Below are 10,109 nucleotides of genomic sequence, written 5' to 3'. Positions count from 1 at the left end.
GAAGAGGATTAGGGCCAAATGTGAAAAATGTATTTGAGTCCTGAGTTTTCAAAGAATTCTGACTTTAAACTATCCATATTGTGACATGCCCAGACTATATCTTGTCCGGTTGACAGTAACGTTGCTGTTGCAGTTAACTAATTGGATGACAAGACTATCACTCACTGTTCAATACCAGTGTTGTGTTTACAGTATAAGTTATGTAAAACTAAAGTGATTTTGGGCCTAATGTAACCCCAAATCGCCTACCTACCTGTTTTATGTTCCACCAGGATGTGCCGTCACAGAAGCCATCGGGGAGAGCTGTAAAAAAGTCCATCAGATCAGGGTCATTTTTTGAGAGGAGTAGAATAAGTCTAAACACCTGGCTAATGTGTATATATACAGGTACCTAAGATGTGAGCTGTTGATTTATATGCTTGATGCTAATGTAAATGTTTATATTTCTCAGAAAGACATTGTGGTAATATATTAAGTTGAGATTTGGTTAAAACTCCATTTGTAGTGTCATGTCATCTTTTAATGAACAACCTCAAGACAGAACTCTTCCTCTACAGAGCAGTGGCTTTGTCCTTGATTTTTTTTTTGTGATTAACAAGATTTGAAGATTTATGCAGTATGTCAGAGCATTGAATGCATTTTATATTCATCATCAACACATTAACTTGGCTTTATGTCACATCCTACTGAAGTAAAATAAAGGGAAAAAAACATCCCTCAAAGTGACATGACAATAAAAGACTGCTCTGAGTAACAATTTTAAAGCGTAATAGTTTCTTGATTTAGACTATTAATCAACTCATGGTTTTACCTTTTCTTTTTTCTTTTTTTTTTTTTTTTTTGATGTTTTCACAGATTTTTCCAAGGGTTGAGGCTGTGCCAAACTGACATGTTGCAGGACGGGAATTCATAAAGTACACACACACTGTCCAAAATGAGCAAGAAACTGTGAAATGTCTGCATCCTGCAATGAAGAGAAAGGGGAAGACAGGACAGCAGCTTGATCCTCATGAATTTGTGATGATAGATGAAAGCAACTTCTGCCATAAACGGAAGGTATTTGTTCTCTTATGATATAGTTTGATTTACTACTACTATTTTTATATTATACTCAGGACTTTGAAAGCTTAGTGTGCAACTGTCATACATTTGAAATGATACATTTTCACGATATTTCCATTAGTAGGTGGTATCTCTCATTTAACTACTGGTCTGATGCTATACCCCCATATATGTGGATGGCAAGACCTGTGGTAATTTTCTGTGATGAGCAGTAAGTGAATGGTGTCGCTTTTCAATATGTATTTGTGCCTTTTTTGATTCTGACATGTTCTGATCCTTGTAAATTATTTTTTAACAGTATGGCCGAGGGCGATACGGCAAGACATGCAGGAGATGAAAGTGGGTTTTCGGAATGCTAGGCATCAAAGGAGAAAGAGGGCTGCCAGTTCTCAGACTTGTGAAGAAACGCTCTCGGTGCCATCTGCTCCCAGTCATCAGAAGACATGTTTGTCGGGGATCAACAATTATAAGTGATCAGTGGCGGGCATACATGGGTGCACTTGCCACTGCTGGGTACACCCATTTCTCTGTGAACCACAGGAGGAGCTTTATTGATCCTAACAGTGGAGGACATACTCAGAACACTGAGAGGGCTGGGGGATTTACAAATCCAAATATGGCAACTGAGAGGAAACAGGAATGAGTCTCTTTTGAAGGAGCACTTGACATTTATTGAATGGACATATCGGCAAGGCTGTAGGCACGAGTATGGTCCTTTGGGACGTTTACTGAAGGACATATGTCAACAGTTTACAGAGTAATGAAATGAGAAAGAAAAATTAGGTGTTAATGTATCAGAAAATTGATTATCAGTTATAACCAATACTGTTAAGGAGGGCTGCAACTAACGATTATTTTCATTATCGATTCATCTGTCAATTATTTTCTCGATTAATCAATTAGTTGTTTGGTCCACAGAATGTCAGAAAATGGTGAAAAATGTCGATCACTGTTTCCCAAAACCCAAGATGACATCTTCAAACGTCTTGTTTTGTCCACAACCCAAAGATATTCAGTTTACTGTCATAGAGGCAGTGTTTCCCCTATATTCATTCAGCACACTGCCACTGCAAAATTATAAGCACTGCTGCTAAAATTTCACAGGGCCATTAATATCAATGGACTACTAATGATGACACTGTGCAAGTGAACTCCCTACATTATTGTGGGGTGAGGTCATCCTCCCTCTCTCCATTCTTCAAAGGACATCAACATGAAAGGTACAAGAGTAGCATAGCTCCGTTACGGAATAGGGCAGTGCGTAATGTGTGTGTATGTAGTGAGTGTGTAAATGAGTGTGTGTAGTTGAGCGAGTGCAGAGAGCGAGTGGCAGAAAAGTGTAATTTGAGCAGAGGAGAGTAAGTTGTCAATGTGGTAGTAAATGTACAGTACAGTGTGTCAGTTAACAAATGCTGCAGCTTCTCAAGACCAACAAAATACTCGTCTATCGAGGGGGGTTAGCCTCAAAGTTAGCATCAATGCATTAGCCTAACTTGACCAGGCTCACTTAAGGTGGACTGACTTTTAAGGTGGACCAGCTGTTCTCATTTTAGTGTCAATCTCAGCCGCTCTTTAACAGAGAACAGAGAATTGTCTGGCTGATGAGGGTCTAGAGTTTTTGATAAGCCCCCCCCCAGCCCATTGTTGAACATAATTGCTGACCCCTGCAGTAAGAGTTCTCATCCTTGTCACTGCATTACTACGTGGTAGTTGTTCAAGTGACCTGCACATTCAGGGATGAAATTGAGTGGGATAGCATGAACCTCCCATTCACTGTGTGTATTTTGAAGCAGATGTAGAATTAAGGGGGCTACAGACTCCTACACAGTATGTGAAAACAGTTTTATAAAGTCTTCTGTGGCTCTGAAGCCCTTGGTGATGTCATCAAGGTTATCTCGGTACTGCGTCGGAGACTACAAATTTTTAACAGAAGATCAGTATTACAGACGGGAGACATAGAGTATGAAAGACGTGTGTGTTTACCAGACAGGGAGAGTCTAGAGCAAGACTATTGTTGCATTATGGGAAATGTGGGATATTGTTCTTTTGGAGTTTAACTCCGCCTAAGGACTATGGGTCAGGGATATCTTGGCTTCTGCTGCATGGATTTTGATTCTTGCAAAACTAAATCACTGCAGTGCCTCTTTGACAAGACAACATTTTTATAATAACAAATTCAACCGTCCATCTGTCATTCATGTGCGGTGGAGGTTGGCGCTCTGAGTGCTTTGCCGTTCTTACATTCTATTGCCTTTTAACTTTAACAACAATCAGATTGGCATCGGTGGCTCTGAGGTGCTGGTGTCTTCTGTATAGATTGCTGAAACCATTTGTTCCCCTGTTCACAGATGATGGATGTTAACGTTAACGCATGCATTTTCACACATCATTTACCGAAAAGATTACAACTGAAACTCTGAACAATGCCAGATGCAACATGTTTTAACAGACTCCCTCTGCACACAGGAATGTCCTGTAAAATGTATAAATGAATAAAAAGAGACATGAACATATTTTGGCAAATACTGCACATTCGCAAATATTTTTTCTGTTAAATTTTTTTCCCTATCTACTATCTTAAAATAAAGAATATGTCAACTTGTAGGAGGATTAGAGTAAGATGCTTATATGAATCATCTGGCTTTCAGTTGGTTTCCTCAGTTGCTGGGAGCAATAGACCCATAAAACTCATATAGGTCACCCGAGCAGAGCTTTAAGAAACAGCCTTTCCTGGAGATCTGGCAGGAGATCAATTAGTCACCAGCATAATGCTGTAAAGGTGAAAGCACCGTTATTCTGCCGTTCAGAGGAACGTTTCCAAGAACAAAATCTCACCGTGCTTTGTCATCACCCGCCTCCAGCCGTGTAGCTGAACCCAGCACAGCTTTACAGCTCACTCCCCTGCCTAGTCTGCGAGCTCAGCCCTAGCCACATGAATTATGGATCAGAGAAATATTCCTGGACCTGTTTTCAGAGCGCGGTGTGGTTCTGGACTCCATCCGGTCCTTCAGAACCGACCTGAGGACAACCAGATAGTCCAGTCGGAGCCAAGCCAACCCAAACAGGACCCCTCCGAGCAGAACAAATCCAGAAATATATATAAATAAATATTCATCAGGATGATAATGCACAGGGGCTAGTGCCAATATAAATACAGAGCTCAGGTCCCTGGACCCCCTCTAGGTCACTGCTGTGGAGAATAAATAGAATACAGCCTTTCTCTATTTTCTTTTCCTCAGCTTTTTCACTTTCTTTCACTCAGCCTTTCCTCTTTTTACAGCTTCATTTTCAAATCTGTCATTCAGTCTTTCGCTTCCAACATCCCCCCGCTTCTCTTCCTTGTATCATCTGCTGCTAATCTTTCCTGTCCTACTCTAATCTCATTGCACTTTCCCTTCCACCTTTTGTCATCCATCCATCCTCCTCCTCCTCCTCCACTTTGCTTCCCAGCTGTGTTGTCTTCAGTTTTAGGTCCAGTGCTGGCTACCTGGTTCCTGGCTGACATTTCACAGTGCTCAGTGCCCGCCCACCCCCCTACTTTCAGCTCGCCTCCATTCCTCAGCTGCCTCTCCAGCAGTATCTTATGAAGTTTTAAAGTGGAAACAAGTAACTTTTGCACCTCCAAAAATATGACAGCTAAAGCTGAAGTGACAAACATTTCTTCCCCCTTTTCAAGTTGTGTCCTCCTTCCTATTGAGCTGATCCAGTGGGTGGTGCTCGCTCCTGGCCAGGTGGTGGTAATGTGATGGGGAGGAGGGGGTCGTTGGCCTTGCATGGCTGCTTTGTCTCTGTGTTTGTTTGATATCTGGCCTGAACATGCAGCCAGGATGAAAGAGCAAAAAAAAAAAAAAAAAAAAAAAGACTGGAAAGAGAGTGAAAGGCGAGATGGGTGTGTTTATTTCATGTTCCCTGAATATACAACGGGTATAACAAGTGAACAAGTGAAGGAGAGAGAGAGACAGAGAGAGAGAGAGAAGGCAAGAAAGAAAAGGGGAAATGAAAGACAGACACACAGAGTCTCCATTCAAGATGTCAAAACAGAAGTGTATGAATGATTTGCTGGGTGAAAGAATGCAGGATATAATTCTCTCCATCAATCTAAACATAATGACTTCATAACTCACACTCGCTGAGCCAGCTCATAAACAAGCCGGGAATAAAACAAACACGTTAAACCGATTCCAAAATGACGAGGGCCTATTCTCTTCCCTATTTGAAATCCACTCTTCTCGGAAATAATTAAGGCGGCTTACGGCTGAGTACAAAGGCAGAATATTGTTGAGTTGTATCGTATTGTTGTGTGTGTGTGTGTGTGTGTGTGTGTGAGAGAGAGAGAGAAAGACAGAGACAGGGAGGCCATGGCACCTGCATGATATTCCAGAGAAACACTGCCAGTGTTTGCATGTGAATGTAGTGTAGGTGTCCGCATGTTTTTTTTCTGTCCATTGTATGTGTGTTTTTGCATAATTTCTGATCGTGTGTGAAATTGTGTGTGTGTGTGTGTGTGTGTGAGAGAGAGAGAGAGAGAGAGAGAGGGAGGGAGAGAAAGAGCGAATCTCTGTCTGAGAGCATTAGCAGCGAGTCTGTTCTCTGTATCTCAATGAGGGGATTAGAGGACTATTCATTAGACAGGCTTTGATAGGTGACTGGCCGAGTCCATCCACTGCTGCCGCTCGCGTACTGCCAGACAGAGAGGCCAGGGGGTAATGGAGGAAGCCCGGTCTCTAGTCTCTCTCTGTCTTCATCCCTTTTTGTCTCTATTTTTTCCTGCTGGCATCTCTGTCTCGTCCCTTTCAACATCGCTGGGAAGAGATTTTTTCAAAATGACATAGTCAAACCCTGCAGCTTATCTTCCATGTTTTTACAGGAAGGGAAGGAAGTAGAAGGTAAACATAACAGTCTATTAGGGTTTTTTTTGCCTTTTATTTACCACCTTTTCAGGTTCATAGGAATATTCATGGCATACATTCATCATGAAGTTTATTGAATAATCCATACACATTCATTGGATGGTGACATGCAGAAAGAGACATGTTCGATGTAAATTATACTTTCATGGTAATAATGCATTGTACAGTATATTAAAAAGGGGTTAACAGGCTTATAAACTAGCAATTCAGTAGGTAGTTAGTGGATAAAAAATTCAAATTGTTGTTCAGAGGATTGGGTCATGTAGGGAAGAATGTAGAATTTAAATGCTTTTAGCATATTTGTTAAACCTGTAGTGCGGAAATTTAACATATAAATGAATGTCCATTACATACAGACAAGTTCACATAATGCTGATTAAGCCTATCACCACCAGGTAAATCTCTCTGTATTTCACAGTATATGGAGTTTTTCAATCTCATGTCGGGCAAGACATTCCTGCACTGGCCGTTTGGCTGTTAATCACGCGGTTCTTCTAGAATTTCCAAATGTTATCTGACTGAACGGATCAAAGTCTGATAGTGAAACGAGTCATTTCACGAGGCTAGTGTGACACTCAAACCAATTTATCCACCGTTTTACAACAGTAGGTTACAGTGCACAAATCGCAGTGGGCTGATGGACCGTCAAAACATATCCGTTTTTACCGGCCCTCTCTGTGTGCCTGTCATTCAGGGTGCACATGAGAGCGTGCTGCCTGCTTGTGTCAGGCAATCACAGGCAAAAACCCCCCTTTACTCTCACTGCCAGAGGGGGGAGACAAAAGTCCCGCACTCCAGCTTTAAGAAAAACTAGAGTAATGCCTTGTTTTGCTTTGTTTTTCCATAGTTTCCTGTAATTTCCTATAAAAGAACTGACATATAACTACAAATTCATAGGAAGGTTTCTAAAAAGGACTATGTACTTTTATGTTAATTGTAGGAAAAATAGGGATGGTGTTCAATTGGTAGGCTCTCTTTTAAGTAATTCCAATTAATTGCATAGCAGGTCAGCTGAACTTCATTTGTATGTTCCCAGTTATAAATGAATAGGGAATGACTATACGACTATAGAGACGTCTTTTGAAGTAATTCCTCAGTAAATTAACAAATTCTTATGAACTCAGGACAACTAACAAAACAATACAAAACAATAATTGTTTCCATACTACTTTTAAAAAGTATTGGTCCTATAAGGTACTTCTGAAAGTATAATAAATATGATATTTTTTTGTTGATGTCTACCTTACCACCATATTTCTCAAAATCTTTATCTACTGCTGCATACTGGGTGTCCATTTTAGAAGATATGGACCAAGTGATGTGTGCGAGATAAAATGAAATATTTAAAATTTTTCTAACAGACTTCAACAGGGCAGAAGATGAGCTGACCGCTGTTTTCTCTGCTGTCCCTTTTTACATGTCGAATCTTCTGCTCTTTTTGGATGAAAGTGATGGAACACATCATTCCAGGAAAATGGCGATTGAGAAATACCCCATCTTTCAGCAGTGGATGCTTTTCTGACAAGCCATAGGCTTTCAGGGCAGCACAGAGCATCAGTGTGGCAAATGGAAAGATAACATTTGCCTGAGTAAGCCCGTGCATGCCATTGATGGTGACATTCTGTTTACATTTCCCTTCAAAAAAGCACCCCTGAAGTTTGCCGAAAGTACACGCTATGTTCAAAAGATAAGAAAAGACAACTTCAGGTGCGAAAAAAGGAAAAAAGTGACATGTTTGTGTGTGTGAGAGGCAAAGAGTCTTTTCAAGCAGATCACAGGGACAGAAAAAAAAAGATTCATCCTCTCCGCTCCTATGGCCTCCTCCTCCTCATCTCCTTCCTCATCTTCTATTTCTCCTATTTTCTCAGAGGGCTTGAGAATATAGACTTGGGCCATGGGACGAGGAGAGAGTGAGAGGGAAGGAGGGAGGAGATGCTGTCAGTCGATGAAGAACAGGAGAAAGCAAGGGATGAGGAGAGGAGGGAGCTGGGGACTCGTTTTGATCCTGGCCTCTTAATAAATCTGTCAGAGTGAGACAGAAAGAGAGCATGAGAGAGAGAGAGTGTGAAGGAGGGAGAGACAGATAGAAAGAGAGAGAGAGAGAGAGAGAGATGGATCCGTCCGCAGAGGTCCTCACCAGGTGGTTTGAAGTGCAGATCCATTTCTCCTCCTCCTCCTCCTTCTCTTCATCATCCTCCATGATGTAGCGCCCAGATTCTAACCTGCATTCATTTACCTGTTGTTGTTCATGTATATGAATGTAGGTGTGCATGGACACAGAAATATTTTACATTTTTACACTTTTTTCTGTGTTTACAGGGTGTATACACTTCAGTTGTGTGTTTTGAGTCTCATGGTGATAAAACTACATGTCTCGTTATGTAGCTCCAATAATAGTCAGACATCCATTTTATTTGTTTCAATCTTGCTGGTATTCAGACAAGGTTGGTCTTTGTATTTGTGTTTTCGTATTTTTATTTGGAAATGCTTTTTGTCTCTCTTCGACACCCCTTAAAGTATCCAGTAGATGTGTCCATCCACTGAATCCACTGCACTATTTAAAGGGGTGCAGGGATAGTATTTTAATTTACAATTGCACCTCCATGAAGTGGGAGACTTGTAAGAGACACATAAAATATGATAAAAAAAAGAATGATCAAAATTAAAGCAGAGGCTGAGGTATCCTGAGTTCCTAGTATGGATCAAGCTTTAAAAACACTACAAACTACATCTCCCATAATGCAACCAATATCATCTTTTCACAAAATACTATATACGTTTGAAATGCAGGCTTTGTTTTAAAACTGCACTGATCAATATTTTTAAAATTATTTTTAAATAAATTAAATTGTTTTAATTTTAAGTTTTTCGGAGTAGTGACCCAATATTACCTTAGTCCAACTACAAAGTGTTTGGGTAGCGTAGCTATTTTAAGAATCATGCAATGTTTCTGATATATAGGTATTTTTTACACCAACTAACAGGGTTGAGCAACCATGTGCTACATATCTTAATTTATCTTGAAAACACACAACAACGCTGCACTGTTTTGGTTCACTTTCACTGTTGTCATTAGCCTCAGTTCCAAAACACGGTATGCTACCTGCCTAGCACCAAAAGGCAGACACTGTTAGCAACTATTTGGTGAACACAGTGGAGCATTTAGCAGCTACAGAGTCTGATATTTCCCTCAGGAGTTGGTGGAAACCAAAACAGAGCTAAAATGAGAATATTGTATATTAATAATGAATCATGAATAATGAATGATGGACTTACATTTATCAGGTGACTGGAAACATGAGCCCAAATGAATGCTAATGATGCTCAGTCTCAGCTGGATGTGGAAATAGGTAACCGTTGGCTAACATGTTAGCCAAAATGAACTACAATACAATACTCATATGTAAATGTTGTGTTTACACCTCGTTTTCAATGGCTCCAAGTGGCCAAAACATCAATTAATGCTAACCCTTGATGACATCGTTAAGGGTTAACTCAGATATTCAGGCTTTGGAAAGCTTATTCAGAGCCACAGACTTCAGGTTTGGTTATCCCCCCCCCCCCCCCCCCGAACTCCCTGATTACTGACTCTGTAAATCTTGGGCTTATAACAGCAGGTAATAGCAGCTAATAGAATCAGCTTGCATGCTAGATCACTGAATCAAGTAAAGTGGTAATGTGCTTATGTCCAATTCACAGTTCCAACTCTAAATGAATAATTAATAACATTCACTTTTACACGATGACTTGTTGACGTATTCCTGAACAAAGCAACAATTCATCACTCATTTTCTCCTGAGTATTACAAACCTGATCACTGTTTACCTCACGGGAACCCTCACTGTGACTGAATCCATTTGCTATTTTTCAAATAATCACACTAATCGTATTACATGTGAGCCTTTATTCTCCTCCACCACCCTGTGTGACAAATATTACCGCGCCGGTCTCTGTGTCTCTTACACAAAGTGAAAGATAATTTTCCTCTTCATGTGGCCGCTCTTTGATTACTCCACTATCCCAGATGACGTGTGTGATCCGCCAGTGTGCTCTCCCTCGTTCTCTCTCCATCTTTTTTTCTCAGCATGCCATCAGATTTACACTCTCCCACGTCACCCCTTTCTCATCTTCTCTGTC

At 40.6% G+C, this 10,109-nt stretch overlaps 1 long non-coding RNA gene across 1 annotated transcript; it reads left to right on the top strand.

Annotated features, from left to right (window-relative positions):
- Positions 1–274: 274 nt before the first annotated feature.
- LOC121898276 lies at positions 275–1,939 on the top strand. The gene is made up of 3 exons (XR_006096402.1): positions 275–387; positions 856–1,056; positions 1,361–1,939. It is a non-coding gene; the product is annotated as an uncharacterized LOC121898276 (long non-coding RNA).
- Positions 1,940–10,109: the final 8,170 nt, after the last annotated feature.

The sequence above is a fragment of the Thunnus maccoyii genome, chromosome 6 (genome assembly GCF_910596095.1).
Source record: "Thunnus maccoyii chromosome 6, fThuMac1.1, whole genome shotgun sequence".
In the NCBI taxonomy this organism is placed as follows: Eukaryota; Metazoa; Chordata; class Actinopteri; order Scombriformes; family Scombridae; genus Thunnus; species Thunnus maccoyii.
The sequence above is the reverse complement of the archived record's forward strand: the minus strand, read 5'-3'. Positions and strand labels throughout refer to the sequence as shown.